At 37.9% G+C, this 23,603-nt stretch overlaps 1 protein-coding gene across 9 annotated transcripts in view; it reads left to right on the plus strand.

The window, feature by feature from the left end:
* CACNA2D1 (calcium voltage-gated channel auxiliary subunit alpha2delta 1) overlaps positions 1 to 23,603 on the plus strand; it is a 387,883-nt gene that overhangs the window by 36,164 nt on the left and 328,116 nt on the right. The window lies entirely within an intron of this gene.

Below are 23,603 nucleotides of genomic sequence, written 5' to 3' on the forward strand. Positions count from 1 at the left end.
GAGACCTCACCTGGGGTATTGTGTGCAGTTCTGGTGTCCTCAACCTAAAAAGGACATGGAACTGTTGGAACAAGTGCAGAAAAGGGCCACAAGGATGATCAGGGGACTGGAGCACCTCCCGTATGAGGACAGGCTGAGAAAGTTGGGGCTGTTCAGCCTGGAGAAGAGAAGGCTGTGTGGAGACCTCATAGCAGCCTTCCAGTATCTGAAGGGGGCCTATAGGGATGCTGGGGAGGGACTCTTCATTAGAGACTGTAGTGATAGGACAAGAGGTAACGGGTTAAATCTTAGGGGAAGTTTAGATTGGATATAAAGAGGAAATTCTTTCCTGTTAGGGTGGTGAGGCACCGGAATGGGTTGCCCAGGGAGGTTGTGAATGCTCCATCCCTGGCGGTGTTCAAGGCCAGTTTGGACTAGGCCTTGGGTGATATGATTTAGCGTAAGGTGTCCCTGCCCATGGCAGGGGGGTTGGAACTAGATGATCTTATGGTCCTTTCCAACCCTAATTATTCTATGATTCTGTGATTCTGTGAATCATTTCAAAATGCTTCTCGTTAAAGTTATATTTGTGTGTACGTACAGATTATTTACGTACACACACATAGACATATATGTACACATTTAAAGAACTAGGTGATCTGCTTAAAACTGCTGGGACTTTGTTGTGCAGGTGGCTGGTATTCAGTTGTTCATCTTGGCTCAAGTCATTCTTTGTCTTGGATCAGTCCATGGTCTCATTTGTGCCGGAATCCCTGGCCCAACAAGGAATTAATGGCCCAAGTGCGCTGTATGTACACACAGGCACAGCCCTGCTGTACATGTACATTAGAACTCTGGGAACTGGCTTGAAACTGACCCTGTATCTCATTCATACCACAAGCCCTATTGCTCTTGCAGGGCTTCTCAGCAGTGGTGAGGCTGCAATTGGAGCGCAACACCTATTTTAGGCCGCTCAGTTCAAGGAGGATATTGAGAATGGAATCTAAGGGTAACATTTTCCATGTATATAGTACAGTAATTTATCTGTCTATATAAAAACCTCCATAAATGAGCTTTTCCTTTTAGATTGATAATGAATATTATGAGGTATAAAATAATTTCTATAGTGCTTGTTGCATTGACAAAATAGACAATGCATCCTCACCCGCAATTATCATCACTGCACAGCAATTCTGACACTTGAGACAAACCTTTCTGATCTTTCATGTTCTTACCAGTAGTTGAATGCATTTTGATTTACTTATGATCTGATGAAATAATTGCAGTGAAAGCCATCATTATGAAAATGAGCGATACCATGATAAAATGAGTGTAAACCCCAAATTTTGATGTTGCGAACTATATTACAGGAGTCTCAGTTTAAAAACAAAGTGTTGTGTAAAAGATGAAAGAATAGTACTGGAAATTCTTGTGACTGTGAGAAAGGGAATAGAAATATTACCACAAAAGCTACTAAGTTTATCTGTAGATTCTGCTGTATTTAGCATTTTAGGAACGTACACATTAGATTCATGCTGCAGAGTGATTTTGGTGCACACAGATTTTAATCCAGCAAAAATTAATTGGAGGTTGCTTCAAGAGTACAACTAACACTGTCTAACTGCTCACAGGTGTTCAGTCTACAGGACCAAGCTATAATGAAGTCCCAAGTAAAATGCCCCAGGCACACCTTGTTTGGACATTTGGTCCTCATCATAACTGCTTTGCTTCCCAGATTTGTTCCTGATGTGCCACAGTGTTTGCTAATATGAACATAGTTTCAGTTTCAATAATGTTATTCAGGACATTTTCTAACTCCACCATTTTTCTTGGGAAAATCCTGGCATTTCTGATATCAGTGAACATTTTGAAAGTGATGAAAAACCTCTTTCATAGCCTTTCCTCCCTCCATCCATCTACTTTGAATTTCTTTGAAATTGTTATGATTTGAAGAGATTTATGGTTTTATAGCAGACACTTGCTGTTTGTAGACAACCAGGCCCACAATAAAGAAGGAAAAAAGCAAGTCCCCTGAAGTCTTTTCTTTCATTACTTCATTATTCCATTCCCCTGTCCATTCTTAAAGTATCAATTTTTCATTGTGGTACTGAAACTGGAGCTCATCAAATTCCCCCAAAGAATTTCAAGTAGAAGCTGCAATTACTGTTTTTCAGGTGCTTCCAGCCTGTCATGCTTCATGTTTATGAACGCCATTACTTTGTGCTGTAAAGTGTTCATTTTGGTACAAGGAATTCTGGCTGTTTAGTGCTGACATCCAAAAAACATGGTAAACCCTTTAGGTATGTGCTGTAATTTTCCTCAAGCTGCTTCCTTATTAAGTGATGCAATTTTAATGTGTTTGTGTCATGAGGTACAGTGGCTTTTTACTTAAAATAATTGATTATATAGAGTCGTGGAAGTAATCACGATCGTGAAGGTGGTAGCTAACCAATAAAAGTGGACAGACAAATCAAATATTACAGAATATTTTATAGCTGCTCAGCTTCTTTTGAAACAGCTATGTGAAAAAAAAATACAGTACAGACAACACAGAACAACTTATCGAAATACCTACTGGTAACTCCTTTTTTTCCTGTTCAGCTGAGCTACACTGAGTTCAGTAAAAAGAATCTTGTTATTGAAGCCCTTAAATGGTGAAATTATCTGCAGTAAGAGTTTTACTGGATTGATAGAATTTGGCTGAAAGGAGCCTGTCATAGCTTTGCTTTTTTTTCTTTGCCTAAGGCTAAAGGAACACGAGTCTGAAAATTACGAAGTCTACTATACGCATGTCTCTTAAGTGGTGGGAGCTTCAGTGTATGGCTGATTAAGCAGTTAAACTATCAAGTAGGCTGTGCATAGTCACAGAAGTGACTATCAAAGGACTGACAGAAGTCTGCACAAACCTGTAGCATAAGACGTGCAAACCAAGAACCATCTGTAGCATAAGACGTGCAAACCAAGAACCATCCAAATAGGCATTTTAATACATAGTGCACATAGAACATGTAAGTGGAGCTTGAGAGTGTGTTTAGCATATGGTTAAAACAATGAGCTAAGTGGTATGTGTATGATAGAAGATGATAAACACCGGAAGAATGCATGAGCTAATGCATGAGGAACTTACTAAGCGTGTATAAGAGCCATGCTTTAGATTCTTTGGATTAAAACTACAAGACAGCTGAGCTCAGCACTTTGCCAATTGTTAAGCTTGCTGGCATGCTGCCTAAAAATAGCTGTGTGTGAGAAATACGGTGCTTAATTTTATGCCTTTGCAAGGTGAGTAATATTTCTCTAGAGGAGGTGTGAGTAGGCACAGTTCTGGAGGAATCAGTTGTTACCAGTGCAGGAGACCTTTAGGTCTGGATTGCCTAAATATGAGATGACACCTGGGGAAATTGGAGAGCTTGTTGTCCCTGACTGGTTGTCCACTGCTTTTAGGAGATGCAAGCTGGGAAAGGAGCAAGTAGCATCTCACTTAATCCATTATCAAGTAGCTTTAGAAAGAAATAGTAGCTTATCATTTAACTACAGACGCGTACAAAGCTGTTCATTCACTTTTCTTCTGAATGTTTAAATGCCTTGTTGTTTAACGTCAGTTTTTCACAATGGAAAAGTAGTAGAACTTGGCTTCTGTATTGCCATGTCACTCTTACTCTGGAAACTGCTAAAGCCAATTGACTTACACCAGCATAAAAGTAGCACAAAGTAATGTAGAATGAAATACCTATTTTACTGCATCAAGTGAGTGCTGGGGATTTGAGTGGATGTGGAGAGGTACAACTGCTCTGGATGTTTTTGCTTGCTGCTTCTCTCTGAAGGGGGTTAGATGTTTGCAGGACAAGGCTATTTGTGCCACACTTTCCTCCCTAGAATTCTAGCGAACCCATGACAAAGATGATGATTATTTCCATGGTTGTGCCGTGATTTGCTTTATGATTTGTGAGGTCACTTGTAATTCATTTAGCCTTTCAGGAAATACCAATTTGGAGCATGTAGTGTTGACAAAAGGCCAATAACCATAACAAAGAGGGTGGTCCCTATACTTGTCCAGATGACTGATAACAAAGAAAAGGTCAGTTTCACATTTCATAGGTCACTTACTTTTTTCTTGTGGGAACAAAATCAAGCTGCCCACTTTCCCTCCCCAAGACGACTATCAATGGACTCTGTGAAAGATGATGTGACTCTTGTGCTGACACACTTTTTGGATTGGCATTTGAAAGAAAATGGCAAAAGTTGAAAGTCAAAATTCAAAAGTCAATGCAGTAAATGGGCTCTTGCTAAGGGATATATGATTCTGGGTGGAGTAAGAGACAATTTCAGAGTATCCTCTCTGAAGTGCAGAAGAGAGAACACTGCAATGTTATCATGACAGTGAATAGCAACAGCTTACTAGTCCAGAACAGGCTACTTGATTATTTTGCATGTAGTTGTTGTCAAAGTATGGTAATTGAGTTGCCAATGCCTTGCTTGTGTAGGAAAGCTGATAGCTATCAGATGGTTTTACAGTGAATTTTGATGCACATTTTCAATATCTTGTTATGCTGTATACTATAAAAAGAGAGTGTATATGAGTGAAACCTGTGCGTTGTGATATTAAATTTTGTATACATAGATCTTTAATATCAACTAACAGTACATAGTTAGGATGTAGACATCCAAATCTGAAACCATTTTTCACAGTTTCATTACTTCTGTGCGTAAATCTGTTACTCTCTTTTGCTTTTTCATGGCATGGCACGTCATTGTTTTGCTTCCATTTTTGTTTTATCTTATCAAGAACACTTTTTGCTGTCTCAATAAAAGATTTCTACAGACCTGAAGAACATGACAATAGACCTGTATTGTGCATGCATTAATGCATCTCCTGATGTCTGATACTAGTGCTGGTTTTGTACTGGAAATGAGGAGAATCTAGTGTTTCATGATTATTACTTATCATAAACCATGGTTTATAACTGTCTGATTTTCTGTTTGCAGTATGAAAGTAATTTATTCAGAGACACGGGAGATTGTGTATAAATGATTTATACACAATTAGGAGTTTAACTGGAAATGTCAACATTTTTCTCTCCAAATGCTCTTCTGTTAAAGTACTCTCTTCTTTCTCTCGGAGGATATACAGTAGCCTACATAAATCAAAGTATTAAGTTGATTAAATATTAAAGACAAATTCTAAACTTTCATTAAAGTGGTCTGTTACCTTTGTAAGACTGAAAACTATCTCATCCTTCTTATCTAAAGTATCATAAGTTGTACTGCAGGCAGCAGATCTCACATACTGCTGCTCTCTCTTGTTTTAAATGAAAAGAGATTATGTTTCACCAACATGCTTACAAAGGGGTATATATGGATCAAATTTTGATTGTCCTACTTTGTTGTGTGTTACAGACCTTTTAAACATCAACTTATCTCAGAATGCTTTCCAGATATCCTTCAGCAGTCATGATTGCTAGTAGAAAAAAGGACATGCTAATTCTGCAAATGGGGATGGTCAGATGTCTCTTCCTTTCTTTGTTTACCTTCTTCTATACCCACACAGATCAGGTAGTTGTAGATGTAGTACTCTACTGCATGTGTTCAAGTTTTAACTTTCAAGTGTAGCCACACAATGTTTTGAGTAACGATCCACGTATTTATTTCATCAGTATATCCTCTTTATGAAGGACAACATGGGATATACTGTTTTCTTACCCTCCAAAAGAAAATTCTTTCAGACTGTAATCTAAATCACTCTGCAATTAAAGGTAGATAAAAACGTAAGAGCTGAATGCTGAAAATAATTTCTTTTAACTTTCCTCAATCCATTTAGCTTCTGTAGTATCTTCCCATGTAATTCAAACATGGAAGTAAATCAGCACTTTTATGCTTCCAATCAGCTTATACTCAGATACACCTTCATTTCCCTGCTCTCAGATGAAAGAGTTACCCTAACTTAGTTACATGGTTATAAAGCAACAGTTGCCGAATCTATAACTTAAACCACTTTCAGTCAGTGTGATCATTTCTCACCTAGGCACAAGTCCCCTCAGGTATGTAAGTATTAAATGTATACCTGTAGGGATAGCTATTCAAATATGATATACTTAATATATAAGTAATATTAATATATTAAACATTAAATATATTATTAAAATATAATATGCTTTAATATTAAATATTAAACACATTAATATATTAAACTTTTCAGCAAATGCTTAAATATCTTTCAAGGTTACTAAGTTTTGTAAGAACTGTTATTTTAGGATGAAATCCTCACTCTAATGAAGTTGATGTGAGGATTTTCACTGTCTCCATTTCATTCCTGCTGCCTCTAGCCCTATGTGTGTGAAATCATAAAATTCATAACCAGATATATTATTCTAGATTCAGTGATCCTTAACAGACATGCACTGTTTTGGCCATTGTTTCTCTTCAACACCTCCTGTCATGTCTATGTCACATATTGGACAATGCATCACCTTTAACTTCTAGGCATGTCAGTTTATTTCTGGGCATAACTGTGCTTATAAAAAAAATCTAACCTGGTTCAGGTGTACCATTAACATCTTCTGTAAGGGAGTCGGTTCACATTTCTGCACCATAAGATCTTAAAAATGGACTTACATGTGAAAAAATACTATATTTTCATCTGAAAACCTGCAGCTTAAAAACTAATTGTTCATATTGTCAGGGCTACAGAAGTAATAGCTTTTCACAACCACTATGAAGTAAACATTGTTAATGGTACTTAAACATATAATGGAAAGTGAGCAGAAAGGTGAAATTATTTAACCAAAGTCATATAAAACATTAGTGTCAGGTGCTAGTAACACCTAAGTCCATAAGATTTAGCCTCTGGCTGAATACATTGTATTTTCCTTTCAGCTATTTTCCTCCTTTTTATAATTCTATATATGACTTATAGCTATGCTTAAAATGTATTTGACTGTCTTAGTGAGTACATATTTAAATCAACATTCAAATGATAATTTCCTTCCAATTTTATAAAAATAAAGATTAAAAAAAAAAGATTTTTTTCTGTTGTAACGCTGGCAGGTGATACATTTGAGAGCTACTATAAGCGGTTTGGGTTTACCCATTATGACTTCTTCCAAAAGGTGCTTAATTAGGATGTCTCACACTTTTATGAGTATGAAAATCTAATTGCCACCTTCTAGCTCAAAGAACACAATCAAGAAGCATTATCCCATCTCAGAACTGCCTCTTAATCGTGTCACTTCCACATCTGGTGTCACTTCATTATTTTTTTTTCAGTCTTGTATGCTTTTTTTCTCTAAAGGAAATATATTGAACCTAACAGCAAATTTAGCACCATCCTAAAAGTATGTTTTCTTTTATTGCAGCTAGGGCTACTTACTGAAAATCAGAATCAAATGCTGAATAGCAAAAGGACATAAAAAAAGGCTAAAACTTAATTATAAAAAAGAGAAAGTAAATGGACATGTCAAGAATGTCGCAATACAAGTAGAGCTTAAAGCAAAACATGGCAGTACTTTGCTGGACAGGGTATTTGATGCAGCTGCGGGGCAGTTGACCGGAGCTGACCTGAGTTGCAGTTAAAATCTCACAGATCCTGCCTGCAGGAAGAATTTCTCCCATAGACCTCTTCAATGGCATGTTAAGTGGCAGAAATGATTTTCAGAAATCAGTCTGAATCTTAAATTAAGAGACCTGAGCTGAAACTGGAAGGGCTCTGTCAGATTCTTAAAGGTTTAGAATGTTTTTGATCTCTAGGGAATGTTCCTGTAGGGTGTGATGGAACTGTGTTTGGGCTTTATGCTTCAGGAATACTGGAAAACAGATTCTTCTGGCCTCTCCCCTGTCACATAAAACATGAACATATGAGAAGTCAGACACTTTGTGCTCTTGTCAATAGCATTGAAACGTTGAACCTCTACTACCAGAACTAGAAAGTGATTCTTAGTGCTAAGGATAAAAACATCTTATTCTTCTGGACTGAAATAGTTCTTTTTGGATTGAAAATACAGCTTCATCTTCCTGTTGCATCACACAATGACTTTTGATTCATCATAGGTTAATATTCCCCTAACTTACAATAAAACTCATTGCCTTGAATAGAAGCTTCAGGAAAGTAAACCCCAATCTTAAAGCCTGATTAAGTTAAATTACAGCTAAGTTTAATCCTATACTGAACTCTTCACCTGTGTCCTGTGGTCGGGTTGCTTTAGCAAACGTGCACCTAGGGTATAGGAATTGAGAACTGAGAAAACCAGCTACAGTGCACCAATGTGAAAACCCAGACAAGAAGCAACAGCAGGGATCCCTTCCCCCATGGTAACCTATGATAATCTCGTTATTTGGAGGTCTGGTGCATGAAACCAGACAGCTTGACATTCCTTGACAGCTGAACAATCATTCAATTGTGTTACGTTCAGGAGGAGATGAGGCATAAAGAAAATTAACTTTATTATTAGTCACTTGCAAGGCCAGGCTTTTATCACAAGTTTTCCAATAACTTCCTCTAAACTTTAGATCTTGGATTTAGGTATGTTGTTCTTATCTGTTTTATTTCATGTCAATCTCATCTTCCTCTTCCCCAGAAAAACAAAACAAAACAAAACAAACTTCAGATGTATAACCCAGGCAATATTCTGTGGGGAAAAATAAAACCCAAACTAGCAAAACCACAAAACCTGGAACTTATTAAAATCTCAAGTTTATCAAGATCGTACCATAATTTTGAGGGATCTGGCTTTTTCTTAAAGAAAAAATAATTCTGTCTGGATCTGGAAATATTAGCAGGCACAGCCAGATGTGTGATGGTGGCCTAAATCGTCACACAAATTATACACCAAAAAGAAAACCATGTTTATCCAAGCTGATTGTCTCCTATCCTGGAACAACTGGCTAGAGAGATGAGAGGAGAGTAGTGGATGGATGTTGTCTACCCAAACTTCATCAAGGCTTTCACTGCTGTCTCCCATGACATCCTCGTAGGCAATCTCAGGGAGTGTTGGCTGGACAAATGGATGGTGAGGTGGACTGAGAACTGGCTGAATTCAGACAGTTGTGCTCAGTGACAGAGTCTAGCTGTATATCTGTAAGTAGCACTTTTCCCCAGGGGTCAGTCCTGCGGCCAGTATTGTTCAACTTACTCATCAGTGACTTCAGTGAAGGGACAGAGTGCCTCTTCAGCAAGTTTGCTGATGATACAGAATGGGAAGGAATGGCTGGTACCCCAGAGTGCTGTGGTCATTCAGAAGGATCTAGACAGAGAGGAACCTCGTGAAGTTAAATAAAGGCAAGTTCAGGGTCCTGTCTCTGGGCAGGAATAACCCCCAAACCAGGACAGGCTGAAGACTGACCTGCTGCAAAGTAGATCTGCAGAGAATGACCTGAGGGTCAATAAGTTGTTCATGAGCCAGCAGTGTGTCCCTGTGGCCAAGAAGGCCAATGGTATCCTGTGGTGCATTAGGAAGAGCATTGCCAGCAGGTCAAAGGAGGTGATCCTCCCTCTTTACTCAGCCCTGGTGAGGCCTCCCCTGGAGAACTGTGGCCAGTTCTGGGGTCCCCAGGACAAGAGAGCCACGAAGCTCCTGCATCAAGGCCATTGAAGGGCTACTAAAGATTAAAGATCTGGAGCATCTCTCATATGAAGAAAAGCTGAGGGAGCTGTGTCTTTTCAGCCTAGAGAAGAGAAGGCTCTGGGGTGATCTGGACAATGTGAATCTGAAGGGATGGTGTCAAGAGGATAGGACCTCTTGTTTGTGGTGCCAGGCAGTATGACAAAAGGTAACAGGCAAAACCTAAAACACAGGAAGTTCCACTTGAACATGAGAAAGAACTTCTTTACTGTGAGGGTGACTGGGCAGTAGAACAGGTTTCCCAGAGATGTTGTGGAATCTCCTGCCCTGGAGATATTCAAGAGTAATCTGGACACAATCCTGTGTAATGTGCTCTAGGTGACAAAAATAAAAAGAAAAATATCAAAACATGCTTATGAAGAAGAAAATTGTACAGATTGCGACTTAGTGAATGACTGGCAAAGGTATGGCTCTGCTGTTCCAGGGCTATCTCTATGGTGAGCATAAGAACACAGTTGTACTGAGGTTTTCGCCTTCCCTCCCATCTGGGAAATGTTATATATTCAGAGCTGTTGAGGCATTCAATGTATCCTTGGAATCTGGTATGTTGTCACAGCAAAATTGTATTACAGTCATGACAATGAAGAGAAATGCAGAAACTGCACCTAGTTTAAAAGGCTCCTTCATCTTTCTCTAATGGTATCGACAGCCTTTTCACCGAGCAATTTGGAAACTGCCTGGGGTAGCGTTTTATAAATAAAATAAATTTTTAAAAAAAGATTAAATGCTCTCATTCACAGATTTATCAAAATTAAACAATTCAATCTTTTAGTTTGTGCTTTTGCAGTATAAGAGTTATCCCTTCATTCCCACATTCCCTTCCAGCCAGCTATTCCTTTCTTCTACATGCTGACACCCATCCAGTCCTAAATAAATGCAGAATGACCCTCCAGGGTTGACATTTTCTCTGCTTTTCAGGCTTTTTCCTATTTCCCTCTTCTCTCTTTCCTGAATACTTCATATCTGTGCCTTTGAAATACCCTTTAATTACTTCTGATAGCCCAGGTTGGAACAAAGGCATCTCTTTACTTGTTTCAGTGCAGGCCATAGCACAGGGAGAGGCAGCCTGAGGTGTAGAGTGGCTTGTGTGTCCTTTGGTGATCATACTCAAATTACTGTTGTTTCTATTTGAACACCCTTTTATTTTATTTTTATTTAAAAAGGAAATGAATCCTTTCCTAGATCAATATCAGTGAATCTGCGATTATTCATTAAACTGTTGGTAGTGCACTCTCTTCAGAACAGCTATCACCACTGCTCTAGGTTAACACTTTTCTTAATTAAATATTATTTATGACTCTGTAACTTAAAACCCTAGTACTTTATAGTGGGAAATGGAAACAGAGAACAAAGTGTTGAAGAAGGCACTCTTGTGCTTTATCTATTTTGCATAACACAGAAGGGCATTACTTTAGTAATTGACTTTTTTATTTTGCTCACTGTAATGACTGCTAGAGATACTGGTTTAATCAACCAACCATGCAAGTGCAATGACTGTGAATCAGATCTTTGTGAAGCAAACAAATGCTCCACAGTAAATTGCCAAGGGATACCGGCTACCCTGCTCTGTTTTTACTCAAATAGATTGTCTTTTATGCAGCTGCTTCATAAAAAGCCTTCATTATGTATGGACCTTTAATCAAAATGTCACTAGATCCTGTGTTCTGGTATGCTTCATTTGAAACACATCTAATGCTTTTATTTATTAAATTGTCTGGTGTTGACTCCAGCCACCATTAACCCTAGTAAGCAAAGATGGATGAGAGAGTGACAAAAGTCTTGTGTCAGAGCTGAGATCATTTGTGCGTGTGTGATGTCTTGATCTATTTGTACGCCTCTCTTGGGGACCATAAGGCAATTAGTTCACCCATTTCTAACACAGCCCTTTCTGTGCACTCTGATTTGATAGGAGAATGGGTAATTCCTGGTAATGACTACTACAACAATTACAGTGCATTGTATTGATGCTTAATTAGAGAATGTATTGAAATTGGGGAAGGGGGCAAGTGAAAGAAAGGACGGTTTGCTCCCAAGTAAATGTCAGGACTCTTCCTTAATACCCTTTTTAATGTGCATTGAATGCACTGACAAACACTGTGGCCTCCCAACCTTAGAGCATTTACCCCAGCCTAAGAAAGGAGAGTGAAGCCTCTTTGAGAAGACATTGTTTTAAAGCTGAATTACACTTAATGTCATTCTTGTTCAGCTTTACTGTGAACTGACCCTTACAGGCCTTTGGCCCTGTGTGCACAGTTGGAAACCATTTCTGTGCCTGAGCTTTCTGAATCAAACACTTGCAGTCTCATCAGACAGGCTTTCAGAAGTGAAGCCCAACTATCATGAGCACATGACTCTTATTTTTCTATGGTTTATGTAAGTAGTTTATGAGCTATCTGTAAGACTTCTTTTTCTTTTAGAGAATGAGACTGAGACTTTGGTATCACTCCAATAATGACATTTAGCACTAACCTTCAATCTCCATTTTCAGCAGATTTAAGAAAAATACTATATATCACTATTGGAGGATTACAGCAGACCTGAAAAAAACCTCACAGCTATTCACGGCTGAACTGGCCTGTGAAGCCTGACACTAGCCATTTCAAAAGTTTAATTCTGTAAAGTGGAAGACTGCAATATGGTTTTGGTTCTTTATAGGGTAATTGCATTCACGTTTTTTCTGGTAGTTTACAGTATGGTAGCACTTCTGATGCACAGCTGGTCTGTCTAACACCTTGCAGAAACTTAGTCATGATTTTAATATATCTAAGGTCCACCTACACCAACCTGTGCAGACACTCTCCTGATCCTGTGATCTCATGTCCTGACCTTCCCTAGGCTAGCTAACAAAGAGCTCATGGATCCAGACCTCATGAAGTAATGGACAGTTTTCAAAGCTGTTTTCAAGACACTGCAGTGTGTGTGGCATCAGACTGATAACTTCTTGAACAGGAAGAAAAGAATGCATTGTTTATTTTCTCATACACTATTATCCTTTTCAAATAGCATTAATATATGCATTTGCATCCCAGGAACCACCACATGCCAGCTGCACCTTTAGCAAAAACTCGGTACAATTCAGTGTGACTTTGTGAAATGGAAAGAATTTAAAGGCAGCATGGCTTTGCTAATTTTGATGTTAATTTCTGTAGAAACTTAATGTTCTATGCCAGTCTTTTGCTTGTATGATAATTTCTGCTTTTCTCATGCTGTTTTACGTTTTGTTTGAAATGGCAGCACTGAATGCAGATAGTGCCGAGCTTTCAGAAGATGAAATCTATTTAGGTCTTTCCAAAAAAAATATCTCTTCATTACTATAAATGCTATTACTCCACATACCACTGCAGTGGCACATTAGGGAGGTGACAGCTTTGCACATTGGAAGTCAGGTTTTGAATGGAAGTATATATTTGCAAATGAAGCAGCTGATTAATTTGGATGTGCAGCTTTCAAGTAATATTGTTTGGAGTACACTGTACAACAGAAACTTTTAAAGTAAGTAATAATTTGAAAAACTGCAAGAAGAACAAGAGTAGCATTACATTGATAGAGTATTACTTGAGGCAGGGTTTTTTTTGCTTAGACTACAGAGGTTTATCAGAAGGTGGCATTCTGCTTGCTGGTATAATTGATAATTTATTTATGAATCCTTGTCATTATTAAACAAGAAGGAGCAACATCACAGAAAACTGCAGTTGAAAGGGCGGTATGGAATTTGAAGCTTGGGAATGAGCAAACAGGTCATAGTTGTGTTAAAAATCCCTACACTTTTTTTGCCAATCCTTATTGCTGTTTTTAGTCTTAAATGATCATAGAATATTTTCAAAATTAGATTATATTAAATGACCATTATAAATAACATATTATTATTGTTATCATTACTGCTGTTTTATATGGAGATACAGGGGAGATCCTCCCTATACAATCACACCCTATCTTCCAAGCATGCATAAACACCTGCTGATCTTGAAGCATCCCTCTATTTTTACATTCAACTTTTACACTTAGACAAGTGACAAACCCAGAAAAGGTAGACCTGCTGTACAGGATCAGAGTGCAGACTCCCTGTTCAGCTATGTACTTAAATTATATGACTAGTGCCACTTGCATAACTGCAATTACTCACCTGCTCATGTACCTTGCTGCAGCAAAGCTTCTGGCACAGGGTGCTTCAGTGGCTTGCTGGTGCTATGTGATGGAATACAGTCCTGTGTGATGGAATTCTGCTGCTACAGCCAAAACCCACATCAGACAATCGGATAAATATAGAGAAGTGAGCAACTCAGCTCCCTGCTGATGCAGTGTCGTTGCCTCAGTTGCACTTTAATACTCATTATTCTTACTAAAAAAAAAAAATATAAAAGCCGCTCTGATTTTTAATACAGGTGCTGCTTTACACCTGAAGAGACAGTGAGATGCACTGATTTAGGAACTTATGCCTGTGTTGCTAAACTTGAGGGAAGTTTTTCTGAAAGCTTATCTTGGCATTTCTGTTAAGTATATACATTCATTACTATGTAACATAAACCAAAAAAGGTTATTCTGTACGTGATAAATGTTAGATAATATAAAAAAAAAGAAAACCTAGGTTTAACTTTTAGCTATATATTTTATATTTATATACTTTATATATTTCATATTACTTTTGTAATAGTTTTCTTTTCACTCTAAGGTCTGATCCTGTATTTCTTTGTCAGGCTGAAGTAGGCTTTGAATTCAGTGTGATCATGCCATCTCATGGTACAGAGATATTATGCTGCTTTGTTGTGTAGACATTATGTAGTCTCCATTTTCACACAGTTACACCTAGATATTGTGGTTCCTTTATGTATATTAGGAAAGAAGGTAAGTGACTTAATGCAAGAAGGAGATCAAACTAATTTCATGTTTTAAGGACAAAAATGTCTGTTTCTTATTGTGGTGGCCTGTCGAGTTTATTCAGTATGGAAAGTACACAAGTGCAGTCCATATATGTAGCTCCTGCATTCTAGATGCATGAAAACAGGATACTGCAGTGGTAATAGCATAAAGATCATATGAAATAACATTTCCAGAGCTGAATTGGTGCACATGGATGTCGATGAATGTGTATGAAACTATTTTTCTTCTTTAATCTTTTCTTTACTGGTATCCAATATGTCATTATTTTAATTTCCTTATAGGGTTTTTCTTTTTTTTTCTCAGGATAAAATATAAGCTTATTACTTTGGAAAAAAAGTAATTTGAATATAAATTCTCACTAAAGTGTGAGTGTGATATCTTAAACACAACTGATAAAATCAATTTGCGCCTGAAAAGCCTTTGCAAAATTGTGCCGTTAAGCACTTGGTAAAGTTCCATTACACTGAGATTTATTTCTCAATTATTTTTTTAAGACATGCTTTTTTATCCTCTGAAGGCATTATACCATTAACAGGCTTATTGTATAATACAAAACCATCAAAAAATAACAGCATTTACATGTTACTTTCATATGGACCATCTTCTAATCCAGGTTCTGTTGATACAGTACTGGAATAACTGCAGTGATGTATGTGAGATTCAGTTCCAATCTCTTTTTTACCAAACTCTGTATGATTTTAGTGAAGCATCTGTGTTTGTACTAGAGTAATGAACTTAGTCCAGATTGCATTTAAATACTAGTTAACCAGAGGTGAAGCAAAGAGAAGGTGAGATGCATTTTAGTTGCTATTAGGGGGAAATACAGTGAAGGCAAATACACTCAGATCTCTCCGGTAGCTGCTTCTCCATGAGATCCATATGTTAGACCACTGTAATTTAAACCAAAATGATCATGTTTCATCTAGTACAGATTAGAAACAAATTAAGGATTCTTCATTTTGAATTTATATTTCTCAGCCACAGAAGCTGTAACTAGACTTTAGAGTGTTTGATTGTTTTTCCGATGCCAAGCAATAAATGGTATTAGAGGCGTATCTGATTGTAAGAGCCTTTAATTGAACACATCTGAGGACTACAGACAGTCATTTGTGCTGAAAATTTGTTGTCTTCTCTGTTAAACTGTTTTAGCACTAGAATCTTTAAAAATTAAAGCATAATCATTTTTAAGGAGTTCTTTTTGTGTCTTGTAATTTTGCAGCTGATTCTATGTCAGGCTGACATTAAAAATTGAGCTTAAATTATTAAATGATATTTTGTGCAACAGTAATTTCCATTAGAGTCTATTTTTCATGTTATTAGCCAGGAAGCTTTAAACTCTAAAAGAATACTTTTGGCACAGTGAAGGGAAATATTTGTGTAGCAGGAGCTGCAATTATGAGCACGTGTGGCTAAACACCTGTCAGCCGCTTGGTTTATACTGAACAAGTTTGCAAAATAGCATGTCCATGCCCTGATCCTAGCTATTAAAAGTGAACACCATATTTGAGGAATTACTTGGTCACTCCTATTTAACGTCTGGATGCTTCAGAGAATCTACCACCCATTTGTTACAGTGGAAAGTGCAGTTACAGCTGGAGAACTGAACTGAACTGAACCATGAGGAGGGGGTATTTCAAAGGGAGTGAGCGGCAGTGAGTGGGTCCGGTCTCTAGGTCAGAGGGTGCTGTTCCCAGGTCACTCCTTGAAGCCTTCTGACAGAGCAATTTAGGCGAGGTTTTGTTGGAAGGTGAGAGCATAGCAGCCATTCAGGCTGTGCTCAAAGGCCCCATAACAGATAGTTAGTTGGACTAGAAGTTCTTGGGCGAAGAAGGAGAAAAGTTTCCCCAAACACTGGGCAGCTCATAGTGCCATCCACAATTGACTATTTCCACCCTGGAACCTGCCACTAGGACTTGGTATTAAGGAGCAAATGTTAGAACAGAGGCAGTCATTGGGGTGTGGCAGTTCTGCCCTTCATTTGTCATGAGACATTGACTTGCCCCTGATTTTGTCCTGGAAGTTAGCAGTGGAACTTAAATCTCCTGAGTTGCTGATGGAATGAGACAATTTCTGCTCCTTCTGTCTGTACTAATGCTGCATTACTGGGTTCCTAGTTCCCATTTATGTGTGGTACACAGGGATTCCTTGAAAGAACAGTTGGCAGAGCAGTCTAATGAGTTCTCCTATGTGCTTGTTCTGTGAAGGTTATGACAGAGAAGACACATGTTTATACAGAGAGTGTTTGGAAAAAAAATTGGGACACTGTAATAGGTTCTGTGACTGGATGGCTTAAACAGGTGAAATAAGAACTTAAAAATCCCGACTCTAAACATTAAACTGTCTGCTACTAAAAACTCTGTGTCCTGAAGAGTTTTTATCTACATAAGCCTTTCTACAGAATGACAGACATGACACAGAAATTGTCTTACTCCACAAATGTTTCAGTTTGATGGTAACTATTCCAAGGAAGGATTTTAGAGTTTGAAATGAGGAAAGAGCAAGAGGGTCCCTCTGTCCTTGGCTATTGGGTCTGTCTTACATCTGGAAAGTCCTTGACCAGCAGCTGGTCGCATTTGGGCAGATAAGAGAGTCAAAGAGGGCAGACAAATGAAGTTCTATTTTACCTTCTTGCTAACAGAGGAAAAATCTTTGCCTAAGGTGCAAATGATGCATTTTGTACATTCATTTGCAAACACAGTGATAGCATAACTTCCCTATTTTCCTCACTCAGAGCAACAGCTAAATGTCATGAATTCCTCTGTGCTTTGCTTTTATTACACAAAAGTTCTTCCAAACATTTATGCAAAATTATGTGATATATTTTTCAACATGTAGCTGGCAGTGGGTATATAAGCATGTATCTTTTTTTGCACTGGAATAAAGTGGGATCTCCCAACACTTGCAACACACAGCTCTTTTCACTTTAATTTCTGAATCCTTAACTTCCTTGCAAATTGCTGTTTACTATATGTAGTATTTGTGCTATAGCTGTAAGCTGTAATACCTTCACAGAATCCATTAGCTAATTTTCAGACAAAAGAATTGGAGGGCTGTACACTGCCTTGAGGTGTTCTTTAACTGCAGAAGTTAAAGAATAAAGTGAGCATGTCTCTAAATGATGAATTTACATCATATCCTCCACTCTGTGGCACGTAATTGGACTGTTAGAAGCCCTATAGTAAGATCTGGAAAATTCACAAATGCTTATATGGACTACTTTACCTTAATTTGGTTTTATATCACATCTTAATTGTATATTTGATTTTATTTTATTTTTTTGTCTATGAAGTGAGATTCAAGAGCTTGATTTGACAACCATGAGATTTTAATGATCTTTGCATCAGTCTCGCAATATCCAACACTTTTATTTCCCTGAACTAGAATCAGTGGGAATTTAGCACACTGTGACAATTTGTTCGGCATTGCACAAAACCTGCCTTTATTACTTATTCCAAAATCTAGTTCATTATATATCCATCCATCCGCATACCTGAAACAAGAGTACTGTCAGCTAAATAGGTCATCAAAATATACAGTGCTATTAAAACTCAATAGTTTTGCGGCAGGAGGTATAAATGCAGCAACATGGGTAATTTCGGTGTAGAAGGTTAGTAATTCCATTGTAACATAACTTCTTCTTTCACACGCCTTCTATAAATTACAGTAGCACTTTCTGTTTGCCCTTTAGTATTGCATAAGAAAGGCAAAGAATGGTTGAGAATCCTGCTTTTATGATGATTTTGTAGCCTTTCCCCCTCCTTCACAGACAGCAAATCTACTAAAAATCTTCTGATCCTGAAAGTGAAGGTTTTCCTGAGCAAGAAAGCAAAGTGAGATTAGCTTGAAAAAACATAGCAAGGGTTGCTTTCTCTCCATTTTTGCATCTAATCTCATTTATCTTAATTTTTCAGACACCACTTTTCCATTGAATTAGGAGTGGTCTAAAAAGCTATGGCATACACTTAAATGAACCTACTTTCCTTGAAGTCAGCAGAAAAATATTGCATCAGTTTCAGCAGGAAAAAGGTTGCAGCCAGGCTGTCCAATATCTGGATCTCCTGGCTTCTTTCACCCATGTAATTGAGCAGTGGTCTGTCTGGTCTGTCAGTATAGTTTGATATTAACATAAAAACAGGTTTTAATGAAGTTAAAACAAAGATTTCTTAGTCTAGCACATGCTATATTAAGTTCTACTTGGAGTGTGACTAAGGATGTACCTGTGAAAATCCTCTGATATTAGGTGATACAGTTGTCATACTTAAAAAAAAAAAAAAAAAAACAGAAAGGAAAAAAGGGAAAAAAAAAAGAAAACTAATAAAAGTAATTAAATAAAATTGCTTTCTGTACTGTCAAAATTGCTCTTGTGCTAAGTTGGAAAATAGTCTAATGTGAATGGATGGCTTTGTAGTGTTCTGGCTGTTTCTTCATCAATCTCATCACAACCCAGCCAACAGCAGCAGGGTTGTAACTTTTAATTCCCCAGTAAATGACCCATGTCTGTCTGTCTTTAATCAGACAGTCCCCCTTCATCATTCACATCATTTAGAAGTTGCCGTGGAAAGGCACGTGCACACCCCTTTTGTTTAGTCATTGCTTGATATGGGGAAAACCTGTGTGTGGGAGAATGGGTTTAAAAACAATTGTACTGCAAAATGTAATCACCTTTCAGTGGAACATCCATAGCAACATTCGTGCCTAACTAAAATATGACGAAACTCCGCTTTTGTACAGGCTTTCTGTTAGTGCCCTTTACAGGAAGAAATGACTGCTGCTTAAGTCATGGGAGCTTACGTTTGCAGTGACAGCTTTCTAGTCGTTAAATAAACTCTGACCATGAGCAGCTGTCAGGCAGATATTGCACTGCAGGCTTCAGCTAAAAGGAGCACCAGACAAGCATTTCAGTGCCTAAAGGCTCTTGTTTCATTTTTCTGAAGACACAGGGTATTTTTAAAAAATACAAGGAAATAATATGATTCCTTTGCATTGAACAATCGGTCACATTTTCCCATGAAAGTTATAGGATGTGATTGTGTCCATTTCTGAAAAAGATTGTCTATGAGGAGCATGAAATACGTCAAATGCATGCTTTTGTGTGGTGAAAGATGGGATGCAGGAATACTGCTGTTAGCGCTTAAAAAATGTCAGTGATGTTATTTAAGTTATTGTGGGGAAGGTTAGAGGAATTATACTGAGCTGCCTCAGTTCTAGAATGCCATTTTTAATCCTTTATACTTTGAATAGTAATGTAGAAAAGCCCTTCCAAAGTTATTGCTTTTTATTATGTTGGACCCTGCTGTACTAGGTATTGTAAAGGCAAGTAAGAAAAGGACAGTTTCACCTACAGGTGTAATAGGCTAAGATGGATATGCAGCAAAATTATCTTGTAAGGTAAATATGGAGTCAGTACTGGAAGAAGCATCATTATTTGATTTCAAGTTACAACTAGGGAGGGAATTGCTATTAAATTAGATTGAAGATAGATTTCTCCATCTCTCCTGTGAAGACAGGCTGAGAGTTGGAGCTGTTCAGGATGGAGGAGAAGGCTCTGTGAAAAATTTCCAGTGCCTGAAGGGTGACTACAAGAAGGCTGAAGAGGGACTTTTTATGAGGTCTTGTAGTGACAGGACAAGGGAAAATTGATTTAAACTGAAGAAGGCAGATATGGATTAGATACAATGAAGAAATTCTGTACTGTGAGGGTGGTGAAGTGCTGGCACAGGTTGTGCTGAGGAGCTGTGGCTGCCCCATCCCTGGCAGTGTTCAAGGCCAGATTGGACAGAGGTTCGAGCAATCTGGTCTAATGGAAGGTATCTCTGCCTGTGGCAGGGGGATGGAACTGGATGAGATTTAACATCCTTTCCAACCTGAACAATAAACTGGATTCTGCGATTCCAATTTAGAAACTGATATTATCTACCCTAACCTGCCTAAAAGTCAGCCTAGCTGTGCTGGAAAACCTGGACTAGGAATCAAAGTTTTTCTGGAAGCAATGTAGGAGGGAGGTGTTTCAGCTCACCTGGTTGAGGACAGAATGGGTCAGATGCTTCCGTGGGAAGCAGAAGCCTAGCTCATTTGCAAATTAATACAGAAAAAGAAAAAAAAAAGAATCTAGGTGACTAACTTCAAAAGGCAAGGTGTGGGCTAATTGTGTGGAGGCAGGAATCCTAGAAAATATACAAGAAGGATTTATTGACAAATCAAGACTATTTTTGCACATTAAAAGGAAAATGATCCATATTTCATTTATATGTGATATTAGGAATAAGTAATTCAAAATTTAAGGGTAACTTCTTCGCAATTTCAAGTTTAAATAAGTAATACGTGTTCTCACCATTCCAGTTTCTTTTTAGGACAGAGATGAATACATCCAGCAAAAACACAAAGCAGTTGGAAATGGAAAAAGTCAATTTAAAAATCAATCCTCCCTGATTTTTTCCATTGATTCCTCTTAGAAATAGCACTCAGAATTTTTATAACTGAAATGGATCATTTGAAAATCTCCATGTGTTCAATTATTTATTTTATGCTTTTGAAAACACTTTTGGATAATGGGTTTCACTTTTTCACCTTTCATATATCTCATTCTTTCATGCAGAAAAATAGAAACCATTGAAAAATCGAAGATGATAGCAGTTTGCTTTTTTTCTTACCTGTGCTTATGTGTTGGTACTGTTCTCAAAGATACACATGATGGTTTTATAGCAGAAGTAAACATAATGCACCATAAGAGGCAATTTTTAACAGACTGATTTCTGTACAGAGCTAAGCATTTATATAATATGAGGGCTTTGTGGAGCTTTAAGCAAGGAAGTTGGGATATTTTTTTTGTCAGATTTTGGAAACCAAAGTTTAGTAGTGAAGGTTTGGGAGCATTAAAACTATGATGGAATCAATTGTAATAGTAAATGAAGATGTAATTGGTCCCTAAATCCCAACATACATCACTTTCATGTGGCCATGTTAGAGATGTAGGATGTGAATGAGCAAAGAAATAGGTGGTAAGAGTACTCTTGGTGATACTATGCAAAAGGAGAAAGCAAATATAAACCATGGCTCTTGACCTGTTGCACCTACTAGACTCTGTTGAACCTCTGTGGAAAAGCATGACCACTAACCTGAAAGGGGCCTACTTGCTATTTGACTTGGAGATAGGTATCAAAGTGACTCTAATGGTGTGGCAAGCATTCAGCAAATAATGGCAAAATAGCCTGAAGACTGGTCAAATAACACAAAGGGTAAGACATATTAAAAATTTCAGGAAAAGGCTGCTCAGTTATAGTGGATAAAAGGAGCCTTTAGACACCTGTTCAAATACTGTGTCTGTCTGGAGGTCTTTCTCTTATCATGCTTTGTTTTGTAAGCATTTAATTAGACTTTAAGCTTTGACACAGAGAGTTCTAGTGTGGCACTGGAGGACAAAGTCATGGAGTCTCCAGTCTTTTTGCTCATTCTGCTACCACTCTGACTCTCAGGATTTGTCAAGCGAGTGGGGGATAGATTCAGTTCAGTGGTAGATCCGTTTTGAGGTAAACCCTCTTTTCATGCCATGATATGGGGGGGGGGGGGGGGGGGGGGAGGGTACCTCAATGGCAAATCAGTAAGATTTCCATTGAAAACACTTGCTTGAACTCTTCTTCTGGTATACACTCATACATTTTCCCATTAAAAAGGCTATGTTGCTAGTGAAGAGGTTTACTCTTACTAATATTTTAGCATTTTATTAGTAATCAGATATGAGATGATTGAATTCTTAACAACTGTTGCAGTGGCCATCTGTCCTTGTTAGTTGCCAAAGGGTTTGTCTCAATAAGCATTTTTTACATTCCATGCTACATGTTTTTTTTTTTTCCTACAACTTCGCAATTTTCTGCACACCCTTTTTCCTCATGGAGAATCTGGGGAATATTTTATACAGTGGAACTCCTCCCGTCTAGACTTAAGAACTGTATTGTTTAGAAGCTTTGATTTTACAGTCTTTTAAAAAAGTTTTTCAAAGCTTAGCCGAAATTACAAAAAATACCTGCAAGCTAAAGAAAAAGGTTCATGGAAATCTAGATAGTCACAAAAGATGTGATGAGGTCTCCTTTTGCGTTATTGATTTGGCATACGTGGTTGTTCAGTCAATATGGGGTGTCTTTCCAAAATTTTGGAATCATAACAGCATTCTGCTGTCTGGACTAGCAGTCAGTCTTTATTGAGTGAACTGAGAACACTCAATGAACTAGAACTTGAACTAGAACTATATCAATTACAATTGCTCAATGATGAGTGAGAACAGTGAAATGACTTCAGTTTAAAACTTTTTCATTACTTTTCTAAATTCATGGTTTTTTAACATGTAATTTTTGTATGTCTGAAACACCTGGAATCCAGTGAGGAAATAATGGAAGTGCTGAGGGGACAGACTGAAATCACTGCTCGTTATCCAGAGATTTTGAAGGAAAAAATAACGATACAACACAGTAGAAAATAAATGATATAATATAATAGATGAGAATGACAAATAAGCCAGGCCAGGGCTGGAGGGAGGCTGAAAACAGTAGTATCACGGGCACAAGCTATGGTTAATGAGAAGCCATGGTTACAACTTGCTAGTTGAATTTCTGCTGCAGAGTTTTTGTGAGGGCTTCAGACACTTTGAGCTAAACTTTGAAAAAGTTCTTCTTTACTGTGTCAGAGTATTCTGCTTGTGGGAAATAGGATTAAAACATGAATCATGAGAGATTGTGTATTTACTGGGGGGAGACCCCTTATCAATTGAGAAAAGGGATTTGTTTTGAATCTAGCACTTTTGTAAAACTCAGTACCTTCCTGTCTAGGTATTTCCCATTCCAATCTGTGAAGATATTAGTTTGGGCTGTCAGAAGGTTCTTCATATTAGATGTCACAGGCCTAAATCTTTCGTGTTGGGAAGAGTAATCACTTTCTTCTAAAATATGAGGAAAGATCCTTTAATGAAGTCTCTTTTTCCTGTCTTTCCTACTTTCATGATTAGTCTAAACAGTCATTCCTTGCTTATCAGATTAAGGCAAGGATATACAAGGATATAAGAAATGCCAAGGCTAAACATACGCATTTGCACCAGGTTTCAAATCAGAGCTGCGATAATGACGGGTGATACGATAAATGGTCTGG

The sequence above is a fragment of the Pezoporus flaviventris genome, unplaced genomic scaffold, assembly GCF_033815535.1.
Source record: "Pezoporus flaviventris isolate CSIRO_AGI_PZ_B2104156 unplaced genomic scaffold, CSIRO_AGI_Pfla_v1 ptg000045l, whole genome shotgun sequence".
Taxonomy (NCBI): domain Eukaryota; kingdom Metazoa; phylum Chordata; class Aves; order Psittaciformes; family Psittacidae; genus Pezoporus; species Pezoporus flaviventris.